Below are 22,224 nucleotides of genomic sequence, written 5' to 3'. Positions count from 1 at the left end.
CACTCTCGGAAGGCATAATTTGGCTCATAAAGTGTGCAACCAAAGTGTGCCATATTCCTTAATATTATGGCCATTCTTATTTCAGTACACTGGAAATTTTCAGACATTTCAGAGGTGATTCAGAGTCCTGACAAGCCATCTGCCCTTCATTAATTCTGAAGCTGCTAATAGAGTTGGGAACAGAAATACAACTGTTTTTGTAGCAGCACCCAGGACAGACAAGTTAGTTAAATGCATCTCCTGTGGAATCACCATCAAACTGACATGAGATTTAGAATGGGCCCTAAAGAATTACCAGAAGAGAGAAACAGGAGTTAGGTGAACTAGCTGCAGCAAGTGAAAAAAAAATCATGGAAAGACTTCAAAGATGTTCCCACTGTGATTCTGCAGATTCATAGGCCAGAAGGAGCCATCAAGATCATCAAGTGATCATCAAGTCTGTCTTCCTGTATAACACAGGCCATAAAATTCCCCCCAAAAATTCTTAGGGACTATCTTTTAGAAAAACACCCAATCTTGATTTAAAAACTGTAAGAGCTGGAGAATCCATCATGGCCTTTGGCCAATTGGTCCAATGATTAATAACTCTTCCCATTAAAAATTTACACCTTATTTCCAGTCTTACGTAAGATATAGAGTACAGTAGCACAGTTCCTTTGTGCCCAGTGAATGTGTAATGGTGCTAGACAGTAAGAGATACCGACACTCCAACACTTCTAAAGCTTACTGTGGACAAACAAAACCTAAATACAGTGTTGAGCTGGCTCCTTATTCAGAAGGAGCTGCTGTTGAAGAACCTAGAAAACATGTATGTCTTAACAGTATCTGATGCATGAAAAGCAACAAACACTTCTGTCTATGCACTTCTTCCTTAAGGACCACTGCAATCAGTGGGGGAAAGCCATTTTGATTTTTGTTACAGTTGCAATAAATCTGTAGATGTCTGTCACATATGTGTATCTGAGATACTCTAATCCCATGCCCATTCAACACTTGCTCCTATTAAAAACTGGAACCTTGAATATATGTCTGTGCTTACAACTAAGTGGAAGGGGATCTATGAGGTGTCATGGCTGTAATTCAAGCATTTTCATGTGTATCTCTGCTAATTAGGACTGACACATAATGTTGTACCTAATGTGTTATGAGTGTGAGTCTTAAAGAGGAGTGTCAAGAGTAAATTTAATTGAAAGATTTACAGCAAGTAGTTTACAAGGGCAAAAGAGACTACAGGAAATATGAAAATCTAGATCATATCATATAGAAACTACATTTTTTGCAAACTAACTTGTATACTGGCAATTCTATTACAAAGCACATTAGAAGAAAGTTGTGATAATTAATGAACTTATTTCCCTCCCCCCAACCTCCTACCACAGCAGTTTTAGAGGACAAAATCTCCATGAGGATCTTCTCCCAGTTATCTCATGCATCATCCCATCATAGGCAGGCTTCCTTTCCCTCTCACAGTAAACACAGTGAGTCATGTATCTAATGTTAGTAAGTCCCAGGGGATCCACTGGGGAGTAGGGGCCATCCACACAGGGCCCTTGTAACTTTGCACCAATGCTGACTGCTAGCATGGCACCAATAGACACAAGCTACAATGGATTCCCCGTGACTGTAGCTGACTGTGGAACCCCATGGTGGAGATCCTCCTCAGGCTTTCTGGGCCAGTCTCAGTGGAGTTGCGGGGTGGATGCACAATGTGAATCCTACACTGTGAGCAACCCCATTGCAATCTTGTTCCACAGTATAGATCCCAGCCCATAAGATAGGCTTCTGGAGAATCCAGAGGAGACAAGATAGTGCCTCAGAAGTTATAAGCCAGAAAGAGTTCTGTGCGGGGAGGATTTGGAGGTGGGGATTATCTAGGTTTTTATGCCCAACTCCTGCTTCTGTTGCCAGCAATCTGCCTAAGACACATCATTATCAATGAGTAGCCTAAGTGTAGCTACTCATTGATAAAACATATATTGTTTCTTTATGTTTCTGAAATACAGATCTGAAAATCACCCCTATGTCAGGTTCCACACACTAGTGGTGGCACACATTTATGATAGAAAAGAGTCTGGTTGAAGTTCTGGTGCCCTGATCACTGGTAGAACTTCATCCCTTAAAAATCACTACTGCTAAAAATACACCAACTAACACATACACATGAATCTTTGTGAATTTAAGATTTAGCAATTTTTTCGATTCCCCAAGGAATTGGGAAACATAAATGTGCTATTACCCAACATGGGGGAGGGATAGCTCAGTGGTTTGAGCATTGACCTGCTAAATCCAGGGTTGTGAGTTCAATCCTTGAGGGGTCATTTAGGGATGTGGGGCAAAAATTGGGGATTGGTCCTGCTTTGAGCAGGGGGTTTGACTAGATGACCTCCTGAGTTCCCTTCCAACTCTGATATTCTATGAATATGCTCAAGACTTTCCAAGAGGATGCTGAACAATAGATGCATTTTCACTTAGAATTCTTCACAGTAATCATTGCTCAACAGGGAATCCTATTCTTGTAAGGATTATGTTTTATTCTTGTACCATAAATGGTAGAAGAAACCTACCAATGGCATGACAACAATGGGCCAGTGGGAAGTAGAATGCTTGTCTCAGTTTGTCCCCTGGTTAATTTAGTATTGGAATTAAAGCTTTTATGAGCTTCAGTCTTCATTACCAAATTTATCATGATAACATGTATACATTGGTCCATTTTCAGAGATATAAATAAATTAAAGTGAATCAAAAGGAGTCTATACTAATATAATATATGCCACCTTCTGGCCCTATGAGCCTGTGATTTACGCACCTTAGATTCTTCAGATCAAATAGACTCCCTTTGATCTCTGTTCACATGCCAATGAATAGTCTTACATTTCATCTCTAGATTTGGCCCACTGAGCGTAACAGAAACAAAGTTGGTATAACTACCACCCTGAAGGAGCAGGAGATGGAACTAACAGAAAAGAGAAAAAGCTGGTTTAATTTAAAGTAGGAATTGATTAACAGAGCCTGAATTGCTATAATTTAGGGCTTGTCTACAAGGTGGGGTAATGTGTTCTATGGGGATATGATTTCTAAAGCATGTTAACATGCTGCACATTAATTGGTCCACATAGACCTTGCTAGTGCACGCCAAAGGTTTCCTAGTGCATTTTAATGTAGTGCTATAGTACTATGTTAAAGCTCACTTGGGAATCTTTAGTTCTCACCAGAATGGTCTACACAGACCAATTAATGTGCAATATGTTAGTGTGCTTTAGAAATCACACTCCTACAGAGCACATCACTCCACTATGTAGACAAGCCATACAAGTGAGGGGCCCAGAAGAAGGTGTAAATTACCATTTTAGGTTGACTCAACTCTGACTGTATCCCCTTATCTCAATATGAAATGAACAAAAGGTGGGAAATTAATTGTTCCCAGGTATCTTTGTCTTATCTAAATGTTTAATTTTTTCCTGTAAATATGACCAATTTCATTTATCTCTGTCTAGCTAACAAAACTAGTACTGCACTCTGTGAATCAATTAATTTTCCCAGAGTACAATATCTTTTCAGTAGCTGATTTCATAATGATATTAATGTATCTTTCCTTAAACTAACAATATTTATCTTAATCTTGGTTTCATTCTGGAGCACTTATTTCCCTTTGATAATGATCTATGTAAACACAGGACTGTGTTTCAATGATCTATACATAGACCCAAAATTTATGACAATTATAATTGGATAAGAATGTCATTTTAGTGCAATAGTTTATGGTGATTCAATTCTGATATATTATGTTCTCATAATACATTTTACCACTTACTACAAACAGCTACTTTATATGTACATTTCAGTAATGTTCTCCCATGATAGCACATTGTATTCATATTAGGGAGTCTTCTAAATTCATAAGAAAGCTCATTTCATCCTGCAGGGCCAAAATATGAGGATAAATTGCAACCTATTTTGGTTCATTTTTCTCTAATCAGAAGCTGGATGACTTATAACATTTTGCATCAGGAACAATGATTCATTTTAGTCTCTATATAATAGCTTGAAACAATAAAAGTATTGGATATTTGTTTAGAAGCTGTAGCTTCTGATAAATTGAATTAATTTTTGCTGTCGCTTTAAATAGAAACCAGCTTCTATTTAAGGAAAGGAATACAAGAGAGACACAACTCTGATCTTAATGAAACTGATAATAAGGTGAAAAAGATAAGTGTGGTGAACTTGGCAGCAAAGAGGAGAGAGAATGGACTTTTTATGGCACTGAACTTTTTGGAAATCTTTCACTGAGGTAGGACTTGATAATTAAATGTAATTAATAAAGACTTTTTATGCTTGCAAAAGTATCATAGCCTTTTCATTTGGTTTTGGCTACTGAAGAAGGGAATCTTCTACTATCAATTGCTTGGCAATGCCCCAATCCTGCTAATACTTTATACTCATGCTTAACTGTGGGCATATGCTTAGTCCCAGTGATGACAATGGAATTACTTATATATGTAAAGTAAAGTATGTTTGAAAATGTTTGTAGGATCGGCATTTTATGGCCCCAAACCAGCAAAGCACATGCTTAACATTAAGCATGTGCTCTAGATCAGGGTCTGTATGTGCCACCATAGACTCAGAAGTTAGACCGATAACATTCTACCCACTTCTCAAAAATCCTGTTACTACATCAGGAAAGATTTTAAAGTGAAAAGTTCAGAACCCTACTGAACCTGGAAATGTCTGATAGTTTTCTTTCAAGTTAAACAATGTGTCTCACAAAACCTATGAGAAGAATACTATCCCCTAGGAAATTCTATGTTCCTGCTACAGAAGTATATAGGGTGATTCAAAAAACCTATAGATTGGTTATAATTCTTTATTAAACTCTGTAGCACTTTACTGTAATTATTACACATCCCTAAGTATTTCTCTAAACCTTTTAGTTTTGTCTCTTTTAAAATCTATAGAAATTTTCCATAAGGATTGTGCCTGGTAATTGTACCTTATGGGCTATGTTCACACAGAAACTTAGTCATGTTGACGCTGAGCATTGCTGTGCCTAACTTTTAGGTGCCCAGAAAATCACTGTGATTCATAAAGCCTGAATTAGGCACGTAGGCCTAATACCTTAATAGGGAGAGATAGGTGCCTCAGAATGGGATTCTGAAGCAAGAATATTAGGCAGCTCCTGCCCAAAGATGGCATCTCCCATTAGCTAGGCACAGGGGTGTGTGCTAAGCTTTGCTCTGCTCACAGAGATAGGTGCACTCACATGGGAGACCCAAGATCTAGTCCCCCTGTTCTGGTTATTTTTTAAAATTATTTATCCAAGGGGCACCACTTTACCAAGGGAGACTGAGACAGTGCCCCACCTCAGAATATCCTGTTTCCCTGTAGTTAGAATACTCACCTGAGAGATGGTAGATGCCTGTTCAAATCCATTCCCTTACCTTAGGTGGAGGGGGTGGGACTTGAATTGGGGGTCTCCCCATCCCAGGGGAGTACCCTAACCATTGGGTTAATATTTTCCCACCAGGCATTTGTGTAAGCTTGCTTATAGAGGCCCAATCTAGTAGGTAATCTCTAAATTCTGCAGGATCAGGTCCCACAGGTGCGTTAGGAAGAAAAGCATTTAACTTCCCACTCTATGTGCATCCATCTGGTGCTTAGGTGTCTGGAAGACTGGCATGGGGCTACAGTGAGCATGCTCAGAGGCAGAAGTATAGTTGCCTAGGGAACTTTTACTGCAAAAATTTAGGCACTGAGTGAATTTAGGCACCTACAGGTTACGGTGGCAGCTATGTGCGGGTTTTGTGAATCCCACGTGGCAGTTAGTCTCCTAAGTCTTTTATGAATCTAGCCCTTCAAATGCTACCCAGCATACTATTCCACCTGCAGTTGATTCTGCTTATCTGTGATCAGGTCAAGAAAACAGCATAAAAAAAGCCATAAAGAAGTTTAGATAATGTGCCACATTCTTTTTACCCTAAAAGAAAAGTCCTGTACCATTAAATGAAGATGAAATCACTAGAAATCACTAAAATCCGTAGAAATTGCTGTAAAACCTATCAAATTCAATAGCTAAATGATGTCCTTTCTATATTTAATCAATTTATATAATTTTATCACATACCTATTGTTGTCTAATAAGTTCTATAGAATGGTTAAAAAAATTTAAAAGGTTGCCACTCTATAAAATTCCATAGGATGCTTTTATAAGAATCATTAATATCTATACAGATAGTTTTCAAGGTACATTGACAGCTAAACATTCATATTTCATAAACTATTATTTCTTAACTTTAAATAATGGTAATTAGTAGTGTATTAATATTCACAGATTATTACAAAGGAAAGAATTTTAAAATCTGATTTACAGTACTTCAACCATTTTTGCTTGTTGTTTGCTTTTTTGCATTTCATTCAATTTGGACTTAAAAATAATACTAGTTTAACTTTTCTAACTATTTTCACTTGCAAGTTCATAGCGCTGCATCTTTTGGATTTCAGTTTTCTTTAAAAACTGTTTTCATGGCACTTGTTAAACATTTTCTTATCATTTCTGTTGGACTTGGATTTTACCAAAGCTTGGTTTTACAAAATTTAAATTGTCCCAAACTTTATTAAATTAAATGTCATTAAATGTAATGCAAAATTCAAGTTTACATTGTCCTTTTAAATATCCATCCTTCATATTCATGTGCAACTCCTGCATTGCTCAGCTCCATGAGAAGCACTGTCATATAAATAATTCCAGGGGCAGATTTAAGGGTCAGATCATGGTAAACGAACATGCAACATGGGACCAAATGGTCACATCACATCATGTCACATGACCTGAAGAAGGGCTCTATGTAGCTTGAAAGTTTGTTTCCTTCACCAACATAAGTTGGTCCATTAAAAGACGTTACATCAACCATCTTCTTATGTCACCTTAGGCTTTTTTAAACAGAAACATTTAACAAAAACAAATAAATAAAAATCAGGGGTCTAAAGAAAAATGGAATTTTACCCAAATTGTGTTGGCTCATGCATGTCCAATTACTGGCATCTGGCACCATGGGAACACTTTTCATTGGCAGATTGTTCTGCGATGCTGTCCAGCTCCAATCGTGCTGCCTCATCTTTCTCAATTGCAAGGAGAACAAGATCATTCAGCCATGTCTGTGATAGTGTTGAATACACATAGTTTTTGCCATGTCTTAATGAGCTCATTACACTTTCAGCATTAGCTACTCCAACTGGTATGGAAAGAAATAGCTGATATAATGTTTAATTTCTGGTAAAACATCATCAAGAGAACTTGACAATATGAAATTAAGGTACCTCTGGATTCCAAAAGAAAAATTGAATACTTCTGTGTCTTTTGTAGAATAATTCATATTGAAAGATATAGTCTCATGAACAAAGTCTAAAGAAAAATGAGGATATTCCCATGAGTTTAAGAACTTCTTCTTTTGACTCTTCTAATGTTATATTTTGAAATCTCCAGAGATGTAGGAAACCCAAATAGAATATCTACCCCTGAAAATCCTCCACATTCAGATTTTAGCTCACTGATCATATTGTCTATGTCCTCAAAATATTTCCTTCAATAGTTATCCTTTGCTTCTAACACATATTCATGACCAAATTCATCAATTATACTGTATACATATCTCTTCCTGTGGTGTGGAAAGTTTGCATTTTCAGAATCCATTGCTTCCTAACTATTCTGAGATTTTAACAATTTCCTCACACTTTTCTTTAGATTTGCATTTGCTGAGACCATTCACTGTGCTCTCAAATGTCAAGAGGACTTAGGCCAGGTCCATTTTCTTTGACAGAGGTATTCCATACTCTGCAGCCTTGATAACTAAGATACTATACCACCATAATAGATTGAGGTAGAGCCAAACATAGGTTGCTTTTCGTACAATATGTGTTCCCCGTGCTCCTGCATTCAGTGACAGTTTCATCTTCTAGGCATTCAATTATAGTCTGAAAACTTACTATCATTGCCCCAGTGGCTTTCATTCGAGCTGCTCATCTAGTCTTTCAGAGTGCTTTTAGGTGAAAAGGCCTCCTTTGTTCTTCAGAAACCTATTCAATTTAATTTGTTTCATCAGTCATGTCAACTTCTTCAGGGGCCTGAATTTCATCATCAAGTTCCTCTTCCCTTGGCAAAACTGTACTCTCTTGAGCAAGAATTTTCAGATAAAGATAATATTTATACTTAATCATTAGTTTTTTCCATTGATGGGAAGAATCTGCAAAATATTTATACATTTCCTGCAAAATTGTGAAGAAAACCTTCATTTCTGGACTGGCTTTATCTTCAGGAGTATGCACCAAAACTAAGCTAATTTGATGTGTTGAACAATGAATATGCGGCACATGCACTTTGTTTCCTTTGCTTGAAACATATTCTCTCATTTTTGTTTGGAATCCTACATGAGTTCCAGTTCATAACACTGGCCCCATCATATCTCTGTCCAGACACACGTTTGGGGTCTTTCGGAATAAAACGGTTGACTGATCATACAAGGATGCAGCATCTGCCTCACTTACTGCCACAAAGCTTACAAAATGTTCTTTTAGATCTACTTTTCCTTTGATATGATCAATATTAATAAAGCTAAGCAGAATGGGCATTTGACGAATGTGGCTAGTATCTGTGGTTGCATCTGTAATGACAGGGTGAAAGACTTATTTGCAGCTAAGTATGCACTCCTGGTTTCTGATGTTGAAAGATTTATAAGTTCAGAAGTAATTGTCTTGCTCAAGTATTTGATTCTTTTGGTGTCACTGATATGTTGGGCAAAAGTTGTATTATGTCTGGCAAGTAGGTTAATGATGCTCAAATAAATACCACTATTGTTGCTCTCCAACACTTTATGATGGTCATGGAAGGTGAGACCTAAGCTAGCTAAAGTGAGCAATATTTGAATTACTTCTTGCTATTTCCTGATGTTTTCATACACTTGTTTGTCAAAACATGCATTGATAGTATGATCCTTCATGAACTATAGAGCTGCCATATGTCACTGCTTATGGTTGTTTGCTCCTCCAATGAACAGACATTGACTTTAGTATATTCTTCCAGACATTGAAACCTGTTACCCAAGTTTATTTTCTGTATCCAAGAACAACCAACAAATGTGACAATATGCATGATCTGAAATAAATGAGCATGCTAGCCACTTGTCATTAAAATCTTCATAGGGTGTATTTTTCATTCTGTACAATTAATAGGAAAAAAATGGTGATTTGAAGGGAAAAGGGAAACTGTCCACTTGGCACATCACTATCAGTGGACTGTCAAGGGCCAATCCCTCTATAAACATACACAATTGCTCAGGTGATAAAACTGAATTTTGAAAGTGACTTTTATCAGATGGGAACTTCAAACCTATGTCATCACTAAGGTTGCTTTGACCTGCTTCATTGTTGACCTGCTCATCTGCAGGGTGTTTGGTTTATTGGTTTTAAGATCATCTATGGGATGTTTGGCTTTGTTAATTTATAGCTTACAGAATCTTCATTTGTGCTGGTTTCAAGCAAAATTTCTCTAGAATATCATCAGCTACTGTTACAGGTGCAAATTCAGTAGTACTGCACTAACTGTTTTCCTGACTTAAACTTTCATACAATGACAGATTCAGGCTTGCTGAATGAGATAGGGTTCTTGACTTTCTACTTCAGACTGCAGGGATTAATCAGGAAGTTTACAAAATGATAGTTTCTGCTACTTTGGATCTTTGGAGGCAGTTAGTAATAACACGGTCTCTTTCTTTTTGTTTTCTAAAACCAGACTTGTTAGTGTATATATGGTTTTCATTTTCAGACCTCTCCAGTATGAGAATAACTAAGTGTATTTTGTGCTGCTTAATTTATCCTTCAGTTGAGCAGGTAACCCTAAAAAAAATGTAGATTTTCTCTACAGAATTAACAGTGATAGTCAGAATTAATGTGGGGGTGGTTGGGGAGAATGTTGTGGGGTGGCGAGAGGCAGGCAGACACATACCTTTCAATGACCCACAGCAAGAGAAGGCTATGGAAAAAAACCTACATATTACAATGACAGTCCCTTCAGAACTGGAGCAAGTCCAGTGGCTGCAACACCTCCAGGACAGGGTAGGGAATTCCTTCTACTACCAGCCACTCTTGGGCATGGTCAAATGCTGTGGAAATTTTGCAAAGACATTACAGGACTGGTGCGTGAGTCCCCTGTCACCCTTTAAAAAAAAAGTCGATGATGGCCTAGGTTTGTGTTAGACACATGCAACCCATGCAATTACATCAACCCTGAGGCAGCGAGGGGGACCCTTGCCATGGCAACTGAATCAGTTACTTGTGAGGGTGGGGCCCCAGAATCGAGGGTGGGGGGGAAGATGGAAGTGGAGGCGTGGAATAGCTGGTACAGCTACTCAGGGACCCATGCACTTGGAAGGTTCTAGCAGGGTCAGGGCTGCTTGGCAACACAAGATATACCCAGTGCAGTCTGCTGCTATTGCTTGTGGCCTTCTGTAACTTGTGGGAAGAGCAATGCACTGGTTCCCACTGCCCACATTTGAATTTGCCCAGGGAGGAAACCTCCAAAGAGGCGGTTCTGCCATGAATTCTGATTAGTGTGACTGTCAGTGGCAGTGCCTCCATTTTCCTCTCCTCCCACTCCTGGGAAAATTCAAATGTGGGCAGCAGGAACCAGGATGCTGCTCTTCCCAGTGGCTCTTGCTGCTCTGGCTCTCATTACAGCAGTTCTGGTTTTGGCAGTGGTGAGAGCCTCGCGAACCAGCTGAGCGGCAGCGAACCAGCGGAGCAGCGGGGACAGCAGAGCAGCTCACAGCAGGAGTTTGCCTGGGACTGGTAAGTATCCGAGTGTGTGTGTTTGCTTGCTGAGGAAGTATCCGAGCGTGTGTTTGCTGGGAGGGAGCCTGAGTGAGTGTCTGATTGGCTGCTAGCCTGCAGGGGGCGGGCATTAGGGTGTCTGTGTGTTTGCGTCAGGGAAGCCTGGCTGTTTAAAAATAGCCAGAGCCTCGCGAACCAGCTGAGCGGCAGCGAACCAGCGGGGACAGCAGAGCAGCTCACAGCAGGAGTTTGCCTGGGAGTTCGCCTGGAGTGAGCCCAGTGAGGCTTACATCTTGCCAACGTCTCTGAGGAAGCTCATAGTAGGTAGGTGATATGGAAGGGGGGGGTTCAGCTATTGTGACCTGCACTGGATGTGCCATGTTTGTCTTTCTTCCACAGGACAGAAGCGACTTTGTCTGTACAAAGTGCAAGCTGGTCTCCATATTGGAAGAGAAGATTGAAGGTCTGGAGCAACAGGTAACGACCCTGCGTTGTATACGAGAGACTGAGGATTTTCTGGACCAAACTCAGGATAGCCTTCTAGGGGCACAAAGCTCTAAAGATATAGAGCAGGTTGCACAGAGGAGCCAAGAGGCCAGTGAAGAAGCTTGGCAACATGTGACCTCCAGAAGAGGTAAGCGGAATGTCCGGGTTCCAGTAACACAGACACAGGTAACTAACCGCTTTCATGTTCTCTCCACAGGTACCATTGCGGAGAGTGGACCAGATGATATGTCTGGGGGGAGAAAGCAGAAGGAGACCCCGCTGGTTGGGAGGCATGAGATGCGATGTCCTGAGGTTGGGGGTTCCACGACCACCACTCCCAAGAGGAGAAGGCGGGTGGTGGTGGTCGGGGACTCTCTCCTCCGGGGGACTGAGTCATCTATCTGCCGCCCTGACCGGGAAAACCGAGAAGTCTGCTGCTTGCCAGGGGCTAAGATTCGTGATGTGACGGAGAGACTGCCGAGACTCATCAAGCCCTCGGATCGCTACCCCTTCCTGCTTCTCCACGTGGGCACCAATGATACTGCCAAGAATGACCTTGAGCGGATCACTGCGGACTACGTGGCTCTGGGAAGAAGGATAAAGGAGTTGGAGGCGCAAGTGGTGTTCTCGTCCATCCTCCCCGTGGAAGGAAAAGGCCTGGGTAGGGACCGTCGAATCGTGGAGGTCAACGAATGGCTACGCAGGTGGTGTCGGAGAGAAGGCTTTGGATTCTTTGACCATGGGATGGTGTTCCATGAAGGAGTGCTGGGCAGAGACGGGCTCCATCTTACGAAGAGAGGGAAGAACATCTTTGCCAGCAGGCTGGCTAACCTAGTGAGGAGGGCTTTAAACTAGGTTCACCGGGGGAAGGAGACCAAAGCCCTGAGGTAAGTGGGAAAGCGGGATACCGGGAGGAAGCACAGGCAGGAATGTCTGTGAGGGGAGGGCTCCTGCCTCATACTGGGAATGAGGGGCGATCAACAGGTTATCTCAAGTGCTTATATACAAATGCACAAAGCCTTGGAAACAAGCAGGGAGAACTGGAGGTCCTGGTGATGTCAAGGAATTATGACGTGATTGGAATAACAGAGACTTGGTGGGATAACTCACATGACTGGAGTACAGTCATGGATGGTTATAAACTGTTCAGGAAGGACAGGCAGGGCAGAAAAGGTGGGGGAGTAGCACTGTATGTAAGGGAGCAGTATGACTGCTCAGAGCTCCGGTATGAAACTGTGGAAAAACCTGAGTGTCTCTGGATTAAGTTTAGAAGTGTGTGCAACAAGAGTGATGTCATGGTGGGAGTCTGCTATAGACCACCGGACCAGGGGGATGAGGTGGATGAGGCTTTCTTCCGGCAACTCACGGAAGCTACTAGATCGCATGCCCTGATTCTCATGGGTGACTTTAATTTTCCTGATATCTGCTGGGAGAGCAATACAGCGGTGCATAGACAATCCAGGAAGTTTTTGGAAAGCGTAGGGGACAATTTCCTGGTGCAAGTGCTAGGGGAGCCAACTAGGGGGAGCGCTTTTCTTGACCTGCTGCTCACAAACCGGGTAGAATTAGTGGGGGAAGCAAAAGTGGATGGGAATCTGGGAGGCAGTGACCATGAGTTGGTTGAGTTCAGGATCCTGACGCAGGGAAGAAAGGTAAGCAGCAGGATACGGACCCTGGACTTCAGGAAAGCAGACTTTGACTCCCTCAGGGAACAGATGGCCAGGATCCCCTGGGGGACTAACATGAAAGGGAAGGGAGTCCAGGAGAGCTGGCTGTATTTCAAGGAATCCCTGTTGAGGTTACAGGGACAAACCATCCCGATGAGTCGAAAGAATAGTAAATATGGCAGGCGACCAGCTTGGCTTAATGGTGAAATCCTAGCGGATCTTAAACATAAAAAAGAAGCTTACAAGAAGTGGAAGGTTGGACATATGACCAGGGAAGAGTATAAAAATATTGCTCGGGCATGTAGGAAAGATATCAGGAGGGCCAAATCGCACCTGGAGCTGCAGCTAGCAAGAGATGTCAAGAGTAACAAGAAGGGTTTCTTCAGGTATGTTGGCAACAAGAAGAAAGCCAAGGAAAGTGTGGGCCCCTTACTGAATGAGGGAGGCAAGCTAGTGACAGAGGATGTGGAAAAAGCTAATGTACTCAATGCTTTTTTTGCCTCTGTTTTCACTAACAAGGTCAGCTCCCAGACTGCTGTGCTGGGCAACACAAAATGGGGAAGAGATGGCCAGCCCTCTGTAGAGATAGAGGTGGTTAGGGACTATTTAGAAAAGCTGGACGTGCACAAGTCCATGGGGCCGGACGAATTGCATCCGAGAGTGCTGAAGGAATTGGCGGCTGTGATTGCAGAGCCCTTGGCCATTATCTTTGAAAACTCGTGGCGAACGGGGGAAGTCCCGGATGACTGGAAAAAGGCTAATGTAGTGCCCATCTTTAAAAAAGGGAAGAAGGAGGATCCTGGGAACTACAGGCCGGTCAGCCTCACCTCAGTCCCTGGAAAAATCATGGAGCAGGTCCTCAAAGAATCAATCCTGAAGCACTTAGAGGAGAGGAAAGTGATCAGGAACAGTCAGCATGGATTCACCAAGGGAAGGTCATGCCTGACTAATCTAATCGCCTTTTATGATGAGATTACTGGTTCTGTGGATGAAGGGAAAGCAGTGGATGTATTGTTTCTTGACTTTAGCAAAGCTTTTGACACGGTCTCCCACAGCATTCTTGTCAGCAAGTTAAGGAAGTATGGGCTGGATGAATGCACTATAAGGTGGGTAGAAAGCTGGCTAGATTGTCGGGCTCAACGGGTAGTGATCAATGGCTCCATGTCTAGTTGGCAGCCGGTGTCAAGTGGAGTGCCCCAGGGGTCGGTCCTGGGGCCCGTTTTGTTCAATATCTTCATAAATGATCTGGAGGATGGTGTGGATTGCACTCTCAGCAAATTTGCGGATGATACTAAACTGGGAGGAGTGGTAGATACGCTGGAGGGGAGGGATAGGATACAGAAGGACCTAGACAAATTGGAGGATTGGGCCAAAAGAAATCTAATGAGGTTCAATAAGGATAAGTGCAGGGTCCTGCACTTAGGATGGAAGAATCCAATGCACCGCTACAGACTATAGGGACCGAATGGCTCGGCAGCAGTTCTGCGGAAAAGGACCTAGGGGTGACAGTGGACGAGAAGCTGGATATGAGTCAGCAGTGTGCCCTTGTTGCCAAGAAGGCCAATGGCATTTTGGGATGTATAAGTAGGGGCATAGCGAGCAGATCGAGGGACGTGATCGTTCCCCTCTATTCGACACTGGTGAGGCCTCATCTGGAGTACTGTGTCCAGTTTTGGGCCCCACACTACAGGAAGGATGTGGATAAATTGGAAAGAGTACAACGAAGGGCAACGAAAATGATTAGGGGTCTAGAGCACATGACTTATGAGGAGAGGCTGAGGGAGCTGGGATTGTTTAGTCTGCAGAAGAGAAGAATGAGGGGGGATTTGATAGCTGCTTTCAACTACCTGAAAGGGGGTTTCAAAGAGGATGGCTCTAGACTGTTCTCAATGGTAGCAGATGACAGAACGAGGAGTAATGGTCTCAAGTTGCAATGGGGGAGGTTTAGATTGGATATTAGGAAAAACTTTTTCACTAAGAGGGTGGTGAAACACTGGAATGCGTTACCTAGGGAGGTGGTAGAATCTCCTTCCTTAGAGGTTTTTAAGGTCAGGCTTGACAAAGCCCTGGCTGGGATGATTTAACTGGGACTTGGTCCTGCTTTGAGCAGGGGGTTGGACTAGATGACCTTCTGGGGTCCCTTCCAACCCTGATATTCTATGATTCTATGATTCTATGAGAGCTGTAGGCACAGCAGCACTGGTGCAGGGCCCAGGCCAGAAGGAGCAGATATCATAGCATTTGTTGTCCTTGCTGACTGTTAAATCTGCCTCTGAAACATTCCCTTTGGTTTATACTGTAACTTTATTTGTGATGTGGTTCTAAAACCTACCTGTTACTTGTGCTTCCTTCTCTGTGTGAATGCAAACTGCATTCAGATAGACTGTGTTCTTAAATTGCCAGTGTATAGGGTGAGGGACTGCACATAGTGACTTATAATAAGAAGAACTTACTATCTGTAACCAGCCATTATGCATGATATTTGTATTAATAAGAAATTGCTTGCATTGATGTAATTGTTATGAAGAAAACAAATCTGTATGTAGAATATTTTTTTCAGTGATGATGTATCCATTTATTTAATGTAAATGTTTTAATAATAAATATAACTGCAAGTGTTTGCAAATAAAGCAACATTTGTCAAAGGGTTTAGGTAGGCCTTAGTCTAGCATGAAATCTATTAAGATCAGAAAAAATAAAGACCATATTAGTTGGTTAGTCAGAGAAAATAAAACTGATTAGAATTACTGAGGAAAAACGTCGGTCATGAAGTCAAAAAATTCTCCCCCCCCATCATTATTTCCCAGGGAGAGGCTCTCTGAGAGGAGTTTGTTGATATAATTATGGTTTGGGTATAATAAAAGATAAAATAACTAATACAGAATATATTTCTTTGTATTACTTACATACATTCATTTAAAATATTATCTTCCAAAGGGCATTCTTTTGTTAGGAGACAAGTACATTCCTAATACCACATACATCTTTTTACACATAGAGGATCAAAAATTGATTTAATCTAATCACAGCCTTAAAAATCAAATGGCATTCTCTCACAAATAACAATGAGATTATTATTGGTATTATTGGAGTCCAGTCACAACACTTTTCCCACCACTCTTCCAGGAGTTCAGATGTTAGCTGTCACACTTGACTATTATTCATCTAAGACCCCAGTTCAGTTACCCATTGAACACTCCCGGTATAACCAAGGGAAAGAATCTTTTTATTTTGAATAGCTTTTTATTTGATTGGTTTTCAAGTGTATATTTTACACCAACTCCATTATGAGTAGACGGGCATAGTGATAAAACTCACTCATAGAATAATATTATTTGGACAATAAGCATTTTTCTCTCCAGCTATCTGTGTTAAAGTTTTTATGCTTTGCCCATTTTATAAAAGGAATGTCAGAAAGGAAAATAAGTGTAAGAGTAGAAAAATTAGGACACCAAAATTACAAAATGCTCAAACATTAATTTTCTTGCAATGTCATGGTTTAATTATTGTAATTTATTTGGTTACTTATGGCCAGATGGTTATACTTTTACTCACCATGAATATTACCTTACTCCGCAGGTATCCCCACTGATATAAATGGAACTATTTGTGGTGTAAAGTGCTATTCATATAATGAGTAACTGTTTCACAATCTGGCTCTTATAGAAGTGATGGCAGTGGAGTATGCACAAAAGCATTTACTATGACCAGACCCCCTCTTTATTGCCTGATACACTCCTCCACCATAATATTAATTCTCCTATAAGTATAATTAGAACATTTTAGCTTCATTGGAAATTCATACATTTGCATACTGGCACACTTGTCTCTCTGAGGAATAAATATTCAGGATAAATAGGTAAAATTTTAATATTCACAAGTTCTAAGAAATATCTAACATGCCTTCAAAAAGTATACATTTGTTTTCTGGGATATTAACTATGTGGAAGCCCTAATTAAGTGGTGGCACTGTTGGTATGGCAACCCCAAAGCTTTATTGCAAGAGTTGGGAAGCATACATTGTCAATGACACATCCCATTCACAGTTTCACACTTTTCTTCATGCTACCTCCTAGATTTGAAATAGCCTCCCTAACCCTATGCCCCAATTAAATTACATCAAATCCATCCTTAAAATCTACATATTTACCTAGCCTTCCAGTTACAATCCAGCATTTTCTACTCCTGCTGTATCATTATTTGTATACTTTATTTGCAGCTCGTTGAGGTTGGGTCCATGCCTTTAGTTTATGCACTTTTGTCATTTTTGTATATTACGTACCTAACAGTAGACCTTAATGAAGTAATGACAAGACTCCCGGTCCTTATAGTACATAGTTGGATCCATGTAGTTAGTGATGGAAAAGACATGTTAGATCATCTTATTTTGCTTCCCTGGTCCCTTCCCTTCTTCTGGGACATTTGGCTTAGATTAAATTTAATTTCAGTTTCGTAGCCAATATATCTCATGATTTTAGCCAAACACCCCACAAGAAGCGAGGGGATTAGGGATTAAAACTGGGAGAAGAAAAAGGAAAATACACTTGTTTTTGTGTTGTTTTATTATTTGATACTGATGATACCAGACTGTCAGATTTTAATTTGATTTATTACTATTACTTTGTTTATCTGTTCTCAACCAGCAATTAATATTTCAGTTGGCCAATGTTTTCAAAAATAGGTGCCTCAAGATAGACTCCTAAAACCATACTTCAGTATGCAAACAAATGGCCTGATTTTCAAAAGTGCTGAGCACCCAGTAGTTGCTTGTGACTTCAGAGAGAGATAATGGGTATTAAGGGGAGCTGAGTTAAAATTGGAATTGCTGTTCCTCAGAAAATTCTGATTTGGCACAAGCTCTGGTAGTGATGAAGTTAAATGTAGTGCTCAAATAGCCAACCTCTCATGTAATATGGGCAGTGGGGGATTAGCAGGTGCCCTGGCCAGGCATGCATTAGCCTCATTAGCAGCATACAGTTGAGCTGCTGTGGGGAGGGGGAGTGATATATAAAGAAGCACAGAAGGGTTTATTAGGCAAAGTCTGTTTGAGGGGAGTGGAGAATGGTGAATAACACAAAAAGTAACTTATTGTTAAACATCCAGTGACTTATTGTTAAATATGGTGACTTATTGTTAAACATCCAATGAGGGAAGAGGAAAAATATCATACGTTTAGATGACTAATCGCACTATGAGTAATGTATTGTCAGTAGCTGAAACAAACTGGTTACAAACAACTTACAGGCTGAAATTTCTTTGCTAAATGATTTAGCATGCTCTTAAAGTTAAGAAATATGTTCTGAGACACTAGGATTGGTTTGCAGACAGGAGAAAAAAAAGCTAACTGAGTTGTATGATTTAATTTGTAAATGAACAATTAGATCACCTCCAGAGCTGAAAGAACCACCAGGAGATTGTTGCATCTTCTCTGATACAAGTTATACCTCAACTTGTTTCCTCTGGATTACAGCTGATAGAAGCTCTTTTGTCTCTGAGGCATGAGGAAAAAATGTAAATTCTTACTTTTTCAGCTAATTTGAAGTAAAAGTCTAATGAAGATGAGACAGTGTGTAGCAGGTGTGGTGGAAGGTCCTTAGAAGTGGTGGGGGGCACCATTGCCTGAACTGACTGTGGCCCTCCTCCTTTCCACCCCCCCCCCCGAGGCCCTGTTTCCTTCCCCTTCATTCACCCTTATGGCCAGTAAAAGTGGCCTCCTCCCTCCTGCCCTCCTTCTCCGCTACTGTTCCAATGCCCCTAGTTTTCACAAAAGTTACCTAGTCAAGTTAAAGACCATGATGGATCCTAGGGTTTATCTTGACCTGTTAACTCATGTGAAAAATACATGATGCCTTGTCTTGACTAGATTTTACCTGACATTAAGTAACAAAAGTTAGCTAATCCAAAATGAGAATGCACCTTTGCTCCTAGTGAAGATATACCCTGAGCCTACACTTGGCAAAATATTTATAAATATAAATGTTTAACTTGTATTTATTTGGGGTCAATAAAGTGGTGCACATGTCTTTAACTAAGGCTATGTCTACACTAGCACTTTTGTCTGTGAGAAAAACATTTGTTGGGGGTGGTTGAATTATGCAGGCAGAGAAGCCCTCTTTTCCCATCAGCATAGAGTGGCTACATGGGAGACAGCTGATACAGCTGTGCGCCACTGTAAGGTCTGTAGTGTCACCATAGGCTAGACATATACCTCTGGCCTGTCCAGCCCATGTAACACTGACCCTTCTTTGATACATAGTGAAGTATGATGAAGTGATAATAAAATATGGATAAGATATAGCTCACTCACAGTTTTATTTTAAAGACAAACAAATTTATTTGAGCATAAGCTTTCGTGAGCTACAGCTCACTTCATTGGATGCATTTGGTGGAAAATACAGTGGGGAGATTTATATACACACACAGAGAACATGAAACAATGGGTTTTATCATACACACTGTAAGGAGACTGATCACTTAAGATGAGCCATCACCAGCAGCAGCGGGGGGGAAAGGAGGAAAACCTTTCATGGTGACAAGCAAGGTAGGCTATTTCCAGCAGTTAACAAGAACATCTGAGGAACAGTGGGGGGTGGGGGGGAAGAAATAATATGGGGAAATAGTTTTACTTTGTGTAATGACTCATCCATTCCCAGTCTCTATTCCAGCCTAAGTTAATTGTATCCAGTTTGCAAATTAATTCCAATTCAGCAGTCTCTCCTTGGAGTCTGTTTTTGAAGTTTTTTTGTTGAAGGATAGTCACCCTCAGGTCTGTAGTCAAGTGACCGGAGAGATTGAAGTGTTCTCCGACTGGTTTTTGAATGTTATAATTCTTGACGTGTGATTTGTGTCCATTTATTCTTTTACGTAGAGACTGTCCAGTTTGACCAATGTACATGGCAGAGGGGCATTGCTGGAACATGATGGCATATATCACATTGGTAGATGTGCAGGTGAACGAGCCTCTGATAGAGTGGCTGATGTGATTAGGCCCTATGATGGTGTCCCCTGAATAGATATGTGGACACTAACCCAGGAACCTATCCTTGCAACAAAGCCCATTGCCAACTCTGTCCACATATCTACTTTTACTGGCCATAAGGGTGAGTGAAAGAGAAGGGGACAGGGCCTTAAGTTATTGCTCAGAATTTGTTTTGACTTTTGTGACTTCTTTGGGGAAAATTCACCATCAAAAAGTTAGAGAAAAGAGTCTGTAATTGCTAGTTCTTTTAATCGTTTAGAATTCAGGGATCAAATTAAACTTTCAGTTACCCAGTGTAGTTAGCCTGTCTTACATTAGTATTAAAAGAAGACTTTGGTTCTTTCCATTTTATGGGAATCTGCTTGCCAAGTCTATATTCCTAATAATCTATTTTCCCCTTTTATGAACAAGCACATAATCAGTGTATCACCAAGCATTAATTAAAGTGTCTAGTAGAATTTGATCTGACTTTAATTATCTTATGTTTACACTTTTAAATGTCATAATTGTTCCATGTGGCTAATCCTATTGCCAACCTGATCCACCTGCTTCTTCTGTTTACACATTATGAAGCATATCACTGAGCTCTTTTCAAGCAACAAATAATAAAATTAAAGCACTTCACTGCATCAGTGAAATAAGAAAATGCAATAAACGCTAATCATATTTTGCATTTTTGTTTTCTTTCCCATCTCAGAATGTCAGAGCACTTTATTAAACCTTAATTCATTTTTACACTAACCGTGTATGGTGAAATGGCTTGCCTAAGATTACAAGCAAAATCTATGCCAAACTTTGGAACAAGTTCTACATCCCTGATCCTCTAATCTTACTCCTTGGACTCTCTTGAGTCATGGCCTCACAACAAGTTCAAGATATCAAAACCAAACTGTGATTTAAGTATACCCGATGTGCAAACAAAGCAATACTGTTCAGACCAAAAAAAATTTAAATATATATATTTATAAAGGATTTTGTTCCATGCAGCAAACTCTCTTACCAGGTCCATCACCTTCTTGATTTCATTACTACAATATTCTCTTCTGGCCTCCCATGGGGATCCAGACCACCCCATTCCAAACAAAACACAGCTGCTGAAATCCCCTCTGAGTTCATAGAAAGATACAGCCAGGTCAATCTTGGACCTCTCCATGAAACAAAATTCAAGTGTCTTGTTGTCTTCAAGGTCCCCCCTAATTCTACATCTCCCTACTCATCCAGCTCCTTAGTCTGTTATATTATGTTATGTTGTATTCCCCCCTCCACCATTTGATCTGTTAATGAAACCAACTTTGATGCATTGTTTGTTGCCTCCTTCCCTATATCTATATCTTCCCAAAAACTATAACTGTTGTTTTTTTTTACAATGTAAGTTCTTAATTTCTTGGACTGGACATTCCTTTTTCTATAGAGTGAGTCATTCATTTTGGAATGTTAATGTATTAATAATTGCTGCTACTTTGAATTGCATATTGCCTATTTTGTTATATCTGATGTGTACTCTGATTTGCAACAATACATTATGGAAATACATCAAAATATTATATTGTATAAATCCACCAAACATTTTACTATTATATATACTTTATTTTTTATTTGTTTTATAATTTTTTCAAGATAAAACAAATATATGAAAATATCAGATTCATCATAATACACCACATAAGTAAAGAGGGTTAGGATAAAGGCAGGAGAAGGGAAGCAATATAACACATTAAGCATAGGTGTCTAAAAGCCAGCCCAAATCACTTTGAATTTTTTTGGCATTCCCTTTCTATGGAATGCCAGTTGTTCGTGAGCTGCAAGGTCCACCATATCACTCAGCCAGGTATCAATGTTTGATGGGAATTGACTTTTCCAGTTTTGCAGAACTGTTTTTTTAGCACCCAAACCTGCACTTTGGAACCATGCCTCCTTGTTACCATGTAACATCCAAGTATCAGGAATATATCCAAGAACAAAACTTAAGGGGGAGGGTTTCAACTTAGCATTCAATATCAAATTGGTCCTTTGACCCATTTCATACCAGAAATTCTAGATACAGGGGCATTCCCAAAACATATGAGCTAATGTAGCATCAAGAGTTACATTTCTAACTGTGGCCAGCATTGATAAGACCCATTCAAATTAGCCTATGTGGGGACCAGAATATTCAAAAAGTGTATTTTAGGTCTGTAGTTGCTTTTTTAATATTAGCTATAATTGTATTCCATTGGATTGGAGATATTTGTATATCCAAATATCTGTTCCAAAAAACTCTCAAGTTATCCATCTTTG

Source organism: Dermochelys coriacea, chromosome 2 (assembly GCF_009764565.3).
Source record: "Dermochelys coriacea isolate rDerCor1 chromosome 2, rDerCor1.pri.v4, whole genome shotgun sequence".
In the NCBI taxonomy this organism is placed as follows: Eukaryota; Metazoa; Chordata; order Testudines; family Dermochelyidae; genus Dermochelys; species Dermochelys coriacea.
The sequence above is the reverse complement of the archived record's forward strand: the minus strand, read 5'-3'. Positions refer to the sequence as shown.